Source organism: Halyomorpha halys, unplaced genomic scaffold (assembly GCF_000696795.3).
Source record: "Halyomorpha halys isolate HHAL.00 unplaced genomic scaffold, Hhal_1.1 Scaffold45.1, whole genome shotgun sequence".
Lineage (NCBI taxonomy): Eukaryota > Metazoa > Arthropoda > Insecta > Hemiptera > Pentatomidae > Halyomorpha > Halyomorpha halys.
Window position 1 is genome coordinate 1,529,275 of NW_027113993.1, and position 14,484 is coordinate 1,543,758.

General features: G+C 29.5%; 2 non-coding genes across 2 annotated transcripts; both read left to right on the forward strand.

The window, feature by feature from the left end:
- Positions 1–3,613: 3,613 nt before the first annotated feature.
- On the forward strand, positions 3,614–3,685 carry TRNAG-UCC (transfer RNA glycine (anticodon UCC)). The gene has a single exon. It is a non-coding gene; the product is annotated as a tRNA-Gly (tRNA).
- A 4,334-nt stretch (positions 3,686–8,019) lies between these two features.
- TRNAG-UCC (transfer RNA glycine (anticodon UCC)) lies at positions 8,020–8,091 on the forward strand. The gene has a single exon. It is a non-coding gene; the product is annotated as a tRNA-Gly (tRNA).
- Positions 8,092–14,484: the final 6,393 nt, after the last annotated feature.

Below are 14,484 nucleotides of genomic sequence, written 5' to 3' on the forward strand. Positions count from 1 at the left end.
TCCATAATCAAGTTTGGAGCGGATTAAGGCTATGTATATTTTCAACATCATTGATCTATCAGCTCCCCATGATGTTTTGCCGAGGACTTTTAAGATTTTAATTTTATCTATGCATCTGTTTCTAAGTGTACTGATGTCATTGTTCCAAGAAAGACGCCTATCGAATATGAGGCCTAAAAATCTACAATGTTCGAGATACGGTAACGTAGAATCTCCTAAGGTGAGTTCTGGGGATGGAGGTGTTATTCTTTTCCTACTGAAATGAAGACATTTAGTTTTTTCGGTTGAGAAGGTAAGACCTGAGCTATTTGACCAGTTTTTTAATCGATTAAGAGCTTCTTGTAATTTTATTTTTACTTGGTTTATATCGTTTGAGCGGCACATAATCGCTAGATCGTCCACATAGAGCATCACCTTTATTCCTCTCGGCATGTTTCTTCCTAAGTCATTGATGGCCAGGGCAAACAAAGTTGTGCTGAGAACACAGAGTGTAAATGTAACTAGTAATTATTTTTATTTTATTATTATTATTTTTGCTCTTTTAATATACATAGTTTGATTTTTATCCTTCTTTTTATATGTATTTAGAGGATATTTTATGTTATTTTTTATTATTTCTTTTTTTTAATTTAGTATGGATGTGACCAGTTATCTCTATTACCTATTGCCCAACAACGTAGTGGCAGATTGTAATATTTATCAATAAAAAATGTATTGAAATCATATAAAAAAAAAGTTAAATTTGTTGTAATATTAATATTATACAGGTTACCCCAATATCATCATGTTAATGTATACTTTGATGAAGAAAAACCATTATTTTTCTCTCCCTTCTACGGACCAGATGGTACACATTTACTTAGAATGTGCTGATTTTCAGTAAAAAAAAAATTTTAACTTCTCTTGGCCTTTATTTTATCCCTTCGCAGTCACTTCACTGCGAACTAACGAACCGAAAACATGGAAGGAAGAAAATGCTGTTCAATTTATCCTATTTAATTACATCAGGAAAGTGTGAACCTTTGTTTGCATTTTTTATTCGTTAACGATGGGACGTTGATTACTAACCATATGTGCGGAAGATGCAATACTCACAACACTTCATGTTTCCGCAGACCTTTCACTGATTTTAGATTATTCCATATGTTCAGGCCACTTTTGATCATTACCTTAATTTTATAAATTTATATTAATTAAATTCCGAACTCACTTTTCTCTCTTCACATACCTTTATTTTCCCATTAATTTTACTCCTTACAGCCTTGAATCATGTACAATTGAAATTTTTTTTAATTTATTGTAATATATGCTAACAATAGCATAGAAATCTTAAAACCAAGATATTGTTGGCTGAGGTAATTGCTAGCTGCTGCACTGGCAACCTCTTTGGATTATAGATAAGTGAGGACAGAGACTGTTCTACTTACCTTTCAGCAGTGTGTGTACAGTGTTCCATTTTATTTTATTTTTCTTTACCTATCTTCAGTTCTATCTCTCCTCTAACTTCATCATATCTATTATCTTCATCAATTTCTCTTACCTGGATATTTATATTTTTCATATCTATATGTATCTTTTTCATATTCACCTCCAAGTATCTCATCTTTTTTCATTCATATTATTTTTTTCTATAGCTCACAATGTAATAATAAAAAAATAATACTAACATTAATTGAAACCATTAGTAGTAACTTGTGATCACCACTTAATCAACTATAGTTATTTATTAATGTTTTTTTTTTTAATCAACTGTTAAAAAATATACATAATATAAGTTATATCAACCATGTAAGCCCCACCAGGCCGATCTGGTATAAAAATAAAATAATGATGATGATGAAATGCTTTTTTGTTTTAATCCAGAGCTCTTAAGGTTAGTATTATTTTGTAGAATTCTATATTCAACTAGTATCTTCTTAATGTTCATTTCTTTTACTTGTTACATTTTCTACTCATTTTTTCTTTAAAATAAGTTTTATTTTTCTGTTCTATCAAGCATTTTATCATTTATCATTTCTCTGTAGTTTTCTTATCTTATATTTTTTTTCTATCATCTATATCACCCATTTATGATTGGAGAAGTTTGTCGGGAGGTGCCGCCTACCTTCTACGCCATAACCCCTGATGAAGACCTGAAACTCAGGCCGAAACGTCGGCATAAAATAAATAAATATGGTTTTGTTTATTTATGTTGTTCTTTGCTGACCACACCTCCCGACAAACTTCTCTAATCATTAATCTACGGTCAACTATCTACACCTCATTATCACCCATTTATATTTAAAATATTGTTTTTCTTTATTATTTTATTAGCCATATCATATTGAAAGTTCACATTTTTCTTTCTTTTTTCTCTTTCACATATTATTTTATTTTCTCATTTACAGGAATATTTTAAATCCCCAAATTATCAGTAGAACCTAGCTTAATCTGGGCATAGTGCAAGGGCATTCCTAGGACAACCAGGCTATGTACCCAACATCATAATTAAAATGGTACTGTACTTATGAAAAATGTATCTCTGATATATAGTTCATAGTCGTGAATCAACTTTGTACAGAAAACAAAAAATTAACTTTAGGAATAGAGCTTGTTATTGTTATTGTTGCTTAATTTTTGTTTATTAAATAGTTGAAAAGTTAATCAATTCATTAATGCTCAAAACTCATGAAAAAAATATTAGTGATTGGAGACAAATGTTGATACTCTCAAAATGCACTGACCCCGACCCAATTAAGATGCAAATTTTTAATCGTGAAACTCTTTTTTGGAGGGATTGTAAACCTATGAATAGTTGATACCCCCTTAGAAGGCACTAACATCATCTCGATTCACAAACAAATCTTTAAACATTAAACTTGATACGGAGGGGTCATGGAGATGCGCAAATTCTGAAAATCACCGAGCCCTAAACAAAATGGCGCTAGTGGGAAAAAAAAGTTGAAATTCCCCTAAAGAAGAACTACTAAAACCAACTTAATTAACATATAAATCTTTCAACCCTTTAACTCATTTAGGCGGGGTTGTGTATTTAATTCTGGATAGGATGTAATTTAGGCCAAACTTCAGCCTATTTTTATGGTATTTTTCTTTCTACAGAACCACACTTCGTATCGAATTTCAGAACGTTTCATTTCGAGGTGACTAAATGAAGTGGGGAAGAGGTGAAAATAGTTACATATATTAGGGTGTTCAAGGGGTTATGAAACTATATAATGTATACCTACCTTCAATGATGGATACATTGCAAAAATCTATTACATTCGGGCAATAAACAATGAAAAATTAGATTTACCATCCAAAAATTAAAAATAATATTTCATTAATTAAGATGCGACCATAAACTTAGAACCTATTTCCTGGCTTCAGGAAAGTTGATTTTTATTGTGAATCATAACAGTAGGAAATCAATTCTTTAATTGTTAGAATTTGCAGGAATAAAAATCTAAGAGCACCCATCTCTACTAACTTTACTGATTTCAGTGATTAAATCGAATCTGTGATCACGTTACGCATTCAATAAATTTAATAAATTGGTTATTTGATTATTAGGTTGTTTAAATTACATTTAGTTAAATTTATAAAAATCTATTTCAGACACGTATGTTCATGGGCGATGGTGGTGTAATGGTGAGCATAGTTGCCTTCCAAGCAGTTGATCCGGGTTCGATTCCCGGCCATCGCACTCAATTTTTTTATACTCCCTTATCAAAAATTATTTATGACGTAAATTATTTGATTTCATTTCGGAAATTTATTGGTTGTTTTAATAAATAAAATAAATTATCAAAATTATTGCAGCACGGAATAACTGCACATAATAATCTATCAATTATTTTTTAACATTCCTGATTTTTTGAAGATTCCTTAACATGTTATGAATATAATTTCTAGTTTTGATAAATACAGAAAAACTTGCTTAAGAATGTAACTTTTACTTTATTTATTAAATTCAAATTTATCAAACTTTGAAGAAACTCTTTGCAAAAGAAATGTAATTTTGTTATATACTAACTTGCTAGGAGGTACTCATTTTACAGGATATCACGTATGATAACTTGAATGTTTTAGTATTAATTTTTTTTCGGCCAAATCTGTTTTTAAGCGGCTTAATTTGAATTTGTTCTCTAATGGATTAATGGAATTCCCACTTTATGTAAATAAAAATTCCTGAAACAATCCCTTGTTCACACGTTATGGGGAAGAATTTAAATCGTAGTTAAAACGCATTTTGCACTTTTTTTGTACACTTATATTTCTTCCAAGTCAGCCCAATTTTGGTAAACGTTGAGAACAAGTGTAAAATGGATCTGTCATCAATTTCATCCAATTCTGTCTATTACTTTTTCTTAACGATGCTCAGAAGTATTTTGCTTGATTCACTTGTTTCTTCCATAGATTTAGTTCTCGAACAATAAGCAACTTAAAATGTGTTCTTGAACCTTGAAATATAGATAATTATTAACCTGACTAATTAACTAATTTACTTGCATTAATACAATCCATTTTTATAAGCTGTTTTTATATACTTTAAAGGATTATAGATATTGTAACATGAAGATAGAAATTATTGATTGAAAAAAAAACAAAAAAAAAAACACGAAGCTGTACAAATGATGAATAAGCTATACTGACTTATGGACATGGCAGATTTGTTTTTTATGGTAAGATGAATTGATCTAATAAATTTATATTCATGATATATTGATAAGAATATTTCCTATACATATATCAAGTTTTGAATGCTATTTATTGTTTAGCAAATGTATCGTCGTTTAAGCTGTGATATCTTAAATCGTAAATACGTGATATCGTGAAATAAAAATCTCTTATGCAATTAACAAAAAATGGGGAATCATCCTTCATTCAAGAGACATCTTTGAGTAAAACAAAAATATAAAGGTATCCTACAGTACGATGATTGGAACGAGATAATGCATCTATCTTTTTATTATGTTTTGGGTATCGTTATTTGTGTTTTGTAAGCATTACTTTTTAGATTGATTGTTGATTTTTTCAGACTTGGAAATACCAAAATCTTAAGCGAATATATGAGTCGAATTTGTATTGAGTTTCTTTTATTTTTTTAAGCTTCGGGTTAGCCACTTCTCTTACTTAACCGGGTCTATCTTGTTCCGGCTACTTCGAATAAGTGAGGTTATGCTAAAATGTATTACATTTGCTAATGGATAATATAACAAAATTGGTCAATTTAGATTAGGCTAACTGAAATAAATATTTTTATAAATTATAATGAAAGGTAGTAAGACAAAAATATGTATTTTCATTGTCATTAAATAGATTTTTTTTTAAATATAATTTGATTATATCAACTTATTCCAATATTTGGAGAAGATGGTGAGAATTGAGCAACCCGAAGCTGAGTCTCAGGTAGATTTTCCTGGATCGAAAATGGGACAGGCTTGATGATACTATACCATATAGCCGGGGGCAGCTATAACTCATTGGCGATGTAATTTGGCCTCATAAACGCTCTCTCCTGTCGGCTCTAGCCAAGAAATGAAACCAGCCACCAACTGAATTCACCAACTTATTCCCTGCCGACATTGCTCTACCATTTATGATAGCTAATAACTGCCATCGATCCTGATTGCATGTGTATAAAAATAACTCAACAAGCCATAAATATGCCATATTTTAATTTCTATGTTTCAATTTAAAACACATTAAATGATAATGGAAGTAGGGGCTACTATCCAGTATTTACCCTGAGCAGTATTATTCTTTGTTTATGCTAAAATAGTAGTTGTTAAACAAGGACTCATAGACGCTAGACCTCGGAGAATATTTGGAGGGGTGGGGCAAATTTTACTTTAACATAGTAACAGCATTATATGCACATGTAAAGGGATATAGAATGCCAAACATAAAGGAGCAGCCCCGTAATCAGTTATTCATTTTGCACATTCCATTCACATTCAAAAATGAGTGAATCGTTTTTAGGAGGTTTTCGTTCTAAGGAAGTCTTGAGATTAATGTTAGAAGGAGAAAAATGGAAGGAGGAGCAGAATATCTATCATATACTACAAAACTGATAAAGATCCAAATTATTTATCAGAAAAATATAAATGATAAACAATAATGGACAAGAAAACATGGAATAATATCCATCTTAACAACAAATTAGAGAGAATAGACTCCATTATTAACACATCCCTTCCTTGTATAAAGTATACTTCATAAGAAAAATAAATAATTAACAGCATTTCCTGGAAACATTTTACTTTGAGATTCCTGATAGAGTTCATTTAAAAAAAAATTAAACTTAAGTTGAAAAAAAAAATTCTCAGAAAGGTTTAAAAAAAATACATTGAAAGTAAGAAAAAGTTATTATTAGAATAATTTTACGGGACAGTTAAGATTTTAGGATCAATAAAATAAATTATCAAAGGTTTTGTTTGACATTCTTGAAAACTTTTCAGCTAAATAATGTTGAATTTCAGATACATAAAATTACATTTTTTATTAAAGACGTACATTTTGCGGATTGTTAGCATACACTTGGAATTGAGGGGAATTAGAAATCTATAATTTATCGATATCCATTTCATTTTAATTTATTCTGATTATTTCATCTACTTATTAAATATATAGAATGCCTGAAAATGTTAAATGTAGTGTTAAATACTCTTTATATCCTACAATATAACCCAAAGAATATGTTGCGTACATGTGGCAGGGTTGATGCAATAAGAAAATAATGAAGAAAAGAGGAGAAAAAAATGTGTGCAAAAATATACCTGTCTTATACTATACCCCTACGTATAGCTTATGTAATTGTCGCATTAAGGGATACATACAATTAATATTTTGCAATAGATTGCTTATTTTGTTAGACAAAAGTAATACCCTATATCTGATAACTGTCATGGAACATTTTGGAATAAGATTCCAATGATAAGATCACATCAATAAGGATTACTATAAATTAATTGATATCAATAAAGCTCCAATGGAAGCGAGTTTTCATAATAATTCAATTTTCATTTCAAAAATACACTTTGAGAGCATTAGAACTTTCAAATTTTTGTTCTGTTATAATTTTTTCTGTGGTATTATATAAATATTGTTATTTTTACATAAACCTCGAGATTAGACATTTTTTTTCACCGAAATAAACGGTAATTATCTAGTCATATTGTGGGATATTAATACTTCGGTGTGCTCTCTTTTTTCGATTGGAATAGAACCTAGAAAAATACGTTTCAAGACATATTCTAAGAACCATATTCATGCTAATTGTCAATCATCCATTTGATAAGAGCTAATGAAAATATGAAGTGAAAAAAAAATGAGAGTGCCAGTAGTATAAATCCATGAGTTCCTCTAAAAGTAATATTCTAGTTTTGTTGGTACATTCAACAACAGATCCTGATTTCATGGGCGCTACCTGCGCAAATAATTGGTTCCTTTGTAAGTCAAGATTTGTTGACTGAAAGATAGAAAAAGATGTTCGCATTCATTGTTTTTCACATTGTCGTGACCTTATTCTTACATGCTTTCACTGAAGACGTTCTCTTGGTCCTTGCTTTCTAGACCTAGACTTTCACCTCGACTAGCAGCATCTCAAAATGTTGAGAATATAATATTTGTTTTCATTATTTTCAGTTGGACAATGAACATTAGTTTTTATCCAACAGTATTAGAATGCTATATTTTCGGTATATATAAGATTTATTAAATGCTAAATCCTGAAATCTGAACTATACTGTAAAATTATTCTGATCATTTGAAATTATGATCAACTTTTTCTTATACCTTTTATTATTTTCCTCATAGCAATCCCCTTTTATTATTTCTTATTATCTCATATTATTTAGTGTCACATTTTTTTTGTTATTCTTAAAATGAAAGCTTCATTCAAAATCTTTTAAAAATTTTTATATTTAGATTGAAATTATTATTTTAAATTATTATCTATTTTTTAATTTTTTTTTAATGAATTTATTGCTGAAATCTCAAAGTAAAATACTAAGATTGTGCCAGACATTAGTGTAAGCGATGGTGGTGTAATGGTGAGCATAGTTGCCTTCCAAGCAGTTGATCCGGGTTCGATTCCCGGCCATCGCACTCAATTTTTTAAAACAAAATCATTAAAATTAATATTTACATAATCTTTAAATTAATTAATCTATCTAATAGAGTACATTATTTTGTTTGTTAAATATTTTTATATATTATTTATTTTTTCGTGAAAAAAAATGAAGGAACTCAATGAATAATAACTTTGGCATTTTACCCTTCAGCCTCTGATCAACTTATTATTGATTGTGTGACTATATTATTAATAAAATATCTACCTTTTTCAGAGGCAAATAATAAAATGTTGTTAATATTGCCTACGAAACTAAATAAAATTGTATTAATATTTTTATTGGAAAAGCAATATGAGTAGCATTTTGCTACGTACTGGTATAATTAGCATATGGCAAAATTTTTATAGCAAATATTATTAATAATGTTCCCTTTGGTTTAAACCCACCTTTACTGATTGAAACTAGACCCTAAAGTAAATTTTACTCTAGAAGATGAAATCCAAAACAATCGGTGTAGGATCTATTTGTACACTAACATATAGTTCGTTATAAACTTTTCATATACTGGATTAATTCACATGCTGTATTTTTTTTCAAAATGTTCCGTGTTGTAAGAAGGTTAAAAGCCATTTTTTAAATTTCAAAGCTCTGATAAATCCTCGATTTATCCGGTAAAAAAAAGGTTAGTAAACTGTGTGGAGACCCTAGATATTTTATTTATCATTTTTATTATTATATATTCTGATTACATATTGTTACCAATATGTACAAAATAAGATATAATAAATAATTAATTCAATTAGTAATTTTATCTATAATAATGTTTTAAAGTACGATTGAAACGAATTTTTCCTTATCTTTCATTAAAATAATTTTATTAGCTAACTTTACTAGGGACCTCTTTAGATTTTTACTTTTTTTTTTTGTAAATATTCAAACTCATTCAGAAATATTTTAATCTTATTTACCCAAAGAAAAAACAATTAGTTTATAATTAATTTGAAACCTCTATTGAGCATATAGAGAAAAAAAACAATATAAAAAAATGGCGTTTTATCCATAATTGATTTAATTTGGCAATATGCATCCATGGCACAGCGTGCTTTTGTATCGTTACTAGATTTAGAAAGAGGCTTGAGTTTTGTTTAAAATAAAAAAAAAAAAATCATAAATGTCGCTTCTTAAAAAATATTCTGTTCGGTTCCTTATCGCAGATGTGGGTAACTAAAGTAACAAAACTTATAATGTGCTTAATTTTAACTAAATACATTTATTGATATACAATTTTCAATTATGTTCATTTAATCTATATACCTCTTTACATTTAGTAATAGTGAAGGATTGCATGCTCTGCCGGTTTGATATATAATGTAATCTTCCATGTTATCTTATAACTCTTGTACAATAAATGAATCCTGCTCTTGTTGCAGGCGGAGACAAGGACTGCCCGTCTCCCCAGCTGAGCCTGAACGGGGTGCGGGTGGTGGCCCGGCCGGCAGCCAGCCCTAACTACTCCCAGCTGGGCGAGGTGCGGTTCATCGCCGAACTCCCGGCACCTCAGCCCTTCCCGCCAGAGCGGAGGCTCTGCAAGATCAAATGTGTCTCCGGCAATTGGGTAGGCCCCCTCTGCCAACATGACCCGGGTAAGTTTTCTTCACTTTTTTTTTATCATTTCAGATGGTGTTTCTTCTAAATATGACCTCTCCGAAGTTTTGGAGCATCATAAAAACTATAATAATTCAGAAATATGTGTTTAAATAATACATAAAAATATTAAAAAAAAAAAAGCAAATTAAAATTTGAAAAATATATAATAAATAATGCTAAAAAAAAGAGCGGTGAGAGAAAAAGATTAGACGTCCAAAAACTACTTTTCAATTCACTTTCAAATTGGAAATCATCGAACTCGATTTTTGGAACACGAAAACTTGAAATTCCTGAAAAAACAAAAAAAAAGCGCGTAACAAATCGTGAATTGAGAAAAAAAAAATGTGAGACCTCAAAAGACAATTTTCGTGCATAAAATTAATTTACACCCAAATATCAAACGCTCTGACACTGGAGAGATAGAGACTATCAAAACTTTATAATGTTTCTTTATACAGTGGAAAATTTTGACTGAACCACCATTTGGCTTCACTTTTCCTTTCAGCTTACTCCCTCTTTTATACTCCTTCCAACATGAGCAATATTTGCAATTACCTACTCCATATATTCAAAGATATCGCAATTCAAAGAATTATTTTTCAACTTTTCATTTGGTATAAATTTTTTTTTTTCCGCGTAGATATTGATTTTGTGTGAAATTAATAATATTCTCAATATGTATACTTGATCAACATCATAAAATTGTAATAATTAATTAGACAAACTGGCAACAATTAGGAAGGACATTGAAATAACCAGCTAAAATAGTAGAAATATGCTAGGAATATCTAATATTATTAATAAGCTCAGAAGTTTTGATGTTAGTTCAATGTGCGGTATGTGATATTAACGCTGGTAAGACTAAAACTGCTAAAGTACAACATAGTTTGAGAACACCATTGTTACACGCTGTCCTCCCAACTAACATTTGCTTAATTAACCGTTGGTTTAATGATAAATTTCACTTACGTCATGTTACCAAGTTTATCTGTTAGGCGAGTCTTGCGGTTATGGTAAGCTAGTATACCATTGATTAATTGCTTGTCTTATTTCCATAAAAAACCTAACGTTATAATAAATTTATACATTGGAAATTTTTTCTCGCTTAAGAGGAACCTTTGTTGAAAGATAAATTTTCTGTTTTATAACGGAGGGGTACGGTCCGCTTGCGGCATTTGAAACAAAAAAGAAAGAGAACAAACAAAAGGGACCATTTGGACGACAGCCCTTGTTTTCTTTTCACGATAATTGAATTAACTAAGGTGTATGTTTGAAAATTAAATTTAATTTTAATTTAACTTTTTTTTACCTAGAGGTGTTAGATTTTTTTTGCAGCTCTTTTGTTTATTTAGAGTTTCTAAAATCGATTGTAAAATTTTTAATTTGTAACGAGTGTCTAAGGTAACGTAAAAAAAAAAAAATTACGATCTGTGATTCATGAATTCTGAGAGCCTCCTTTATGTGTTTATAAATTAAATCTAAAATACTGGCGACATTAAAAGTTTTTCACGCAGTTATTTTAGGAATTATTCACTTGAAAAGACAAATATTTCACGATATACATTGACAACACGTAGGCAAACGATTGTAATAGAAAAAACATCCACATTTGTCGAATTTAAATTGTATGACTAAAAAGTATTATAGTTCAGGAAACAAAGCTAATCTGAGTAGTTCTGATTCTTTGGTATGTTGTCTGGGTTTGAAATTAAAAAGAAAAAAAAAACTAAATTTGTGACGACTAATAGTTTATTTTATTCAAGAAAGAAGTTATATTTAATTTTTCATTTGCAAGCTTTCTACTAAACGGAAAACATCAAGCACAAAATTTGTAAAGTATAATGGCTAAAATATGAGCCCACTAGTAGCTCTTTGACTTACGTATTACCTTAGGTACAGTTTTTCGAAAAACATGATTTTCATTTCCAAAAACAAACTAAAAATCACCATCTTGTGATTCCTTTTTGGAAAAATTCATGAAAATTACTACCCTCACAAAATACATTATAAGTGAATTTAATGGTTTTGTTTTGATCACTAATTGACGTATGTTACCTGCAATAGTCTTATTTATATTATTATTTTATTTTATGGAAGATAATACAATTTGTCGAAATTGAGGCCACTGAGTAATAGTTTAAATACTCATCCATATAATATATACAGAAATAGAAGAAAAAAGAGAAAAAAGGAAAAGAAATGTACATGCTAACAATAGTACTCATTGAATTAAAAGAAAACAAAATTAAATTTAAAATAATAATAATAATAAAGAAATATGTAAATGAAAGGAAATACTATCATGGTTTATATAAATAAAAATATTAATCTTTTCCAAAATAAAATTGATCACATAAAAAAAAAATATATGTGGGTCTCTGAGTAATAAAACATGGTTTTCAGATATATAAAACTTTTTCTAAGAAAACTCAATTAATGTCAAACTCTTTCATAAACATATGCTACTCTGGAGAGACATAAATACCTAATGTCATTTAAATTTCACTAACTGAACTGACATTCTATTTCAAAATAATTAAATCGTAATGTTATTAAAATAGATTTTTAATACGATAACAGCATTAAAGAACAAAATAGTATGTTTGCTAAAGATATAAATAAAATACAACATAATACATTAGTATCAATTCTATATTATTCAAATGAAACAGAAAAATATACGGTTTCGAAGCGAACAATTTCACTAATTTTGTAGCTTTGGTGTACTGGAATGGTTATTTTGAAATGATAAATATCTTAAATTAGTTTTACAATTAAATTATAAATGCCAAGAGAGTTTTAGTGCTCAACATATTTCTAGTAAATCTTCAATACATATTACAATATACACATATATTAGTATTACTATGTATTTATATTACATTGCTGTCGGTATGAGCACAAATACTGTTCAAAATATTCAAGATATTTTTTTTTCCTTTTCAAGAAAACCTCTTTCTTAAACCTTCTTTTTTACATAAAAGTAATAAGCCCAAAAAGAAATGAACTCCGAAGAAATTCTTCTTAGAAGCCTTTTTGTTCCGGCTTTTTTGTCCCTGTTAGTCTTATTTTCCATTTGATTCAACTTTACTCTGAGACTTTAGACTGTGAATTTTAGTATAGAAGGTTTGTTTGATTTAATTAATGTTTTTTACGATGTCAATGTTCTGTTCGTTATCAATAGTGTCCTGTTGTTAGACACTAATGTTACGGAAATGCTAAAAAAAAAAAGTTTATTTGTTGTATTAATAAACCGTTAAATTCCTCTTGAATCGAACTCTTACAAACCCAAAATCCTTCGTAAACATACTCTATAAAAATCTTAATGTTCCACTTGTAACCGATATCAATCCTTCCATTATAAACTGCCTAGCCATCTAACCCACAAGTTTCTAACTTTGCTTCCTCTTTCATTACTGACAATCCTCCGAGGTGCCTGAAAAGAAGATGGTAAAATCAAATGTACTAGATATATTTTTATGTAAATATATAGAGATAAGCCGTGTATCTGTATTTCAGTATGATATGCACCCTGCGAGCTATTGATTAGCAAAAAGTAAATCATGTTATTCTTTCGTGATATATTTCCCTGGCCCAATAAAACGCGAAAGTGAAATATTGGAGCAGCTTTATAACAACTTTTTCATATTCACTGACAAATAGTATAACAGCTTATACAATGCAGTTGATGAACAAATTAAAATGCATTTAAAGTTAGTAAAAATCTATCTTGAAAACGTGTCCGAAAATCAGACTCTCAAATGTTGGTTCTGGAAATTTATTTTGTTAATGAGCCTATATCTCGAAAACGTAACGAGTGATAAAAAAAATAAAAAATAATTTTGAACCCATACATCGCTGGATGCACCTGATACTGATAAACCTAGTATGCATTTCACGCACCCTTTCTTCCCCCTTAGACTAGGCCTACGACAACAAGTCGATTGCGTCACACTTATAAGATAAAAATTATATCTTATATACAGGTAAGTTGGCTCCCCCTTTTATATAAGATAAAAAGAAAGTTGTCTAAAAGAACCATCATTTAGTCATATATATGTTTATTTATTTCCATACATAAGTACTTCTTTATATAAAGGTTCTTATAATCTATATTGTATATACTAAGGCACATTTTATTTATTTTACTGTTTAAAATTAATTATATTTCTTATTTTCAAGATTTTTCTACTCACCAAATTTTATATCAACTCTACTCCACTCTATATTTAATTATCAAGAGTTGTCTCTATAAGATTTTTCGAATATTAATTAAAAGTTGTAAAAGAAAAAAAAAATGTCTTCTTGAGAAAGACAGAGACATCAAAGGTTGATTATCGCTAAAGGAACTGTTTTGTCATTAACATGAACGTAATCAGGCGACACTTACAAGATGGAAAAGGTTAAGTAATTTATAGGAAAATGACTGTAGAGGAAATTAAATCTATTAGTTAGGGCTTTGTGCGACAGGGGAAACTTCCTGGCTGTAATATGCCGCCTCAAATACAGGCTGCCTTTGATCAGGCTAGCAATTAGTAACTGAGCATAATGGGAGCCTACTGGATAACTACCTTCTCTTCCTCACAAGATATCTCCAATCTCTACGACTAAATTAATCACTAAAGCTTCCTCTCTGAGAGATAGTTATAAGGACATTTGACTATGAAAAGGGCATATTTGTCACTCCACTCATTTACATCCAATAATAATTGTAAGTAACCTTTTCACTTCAATAACAACTCATGTTTGAATGTGAAAAGTAAAGATGTTGCGGTGAACA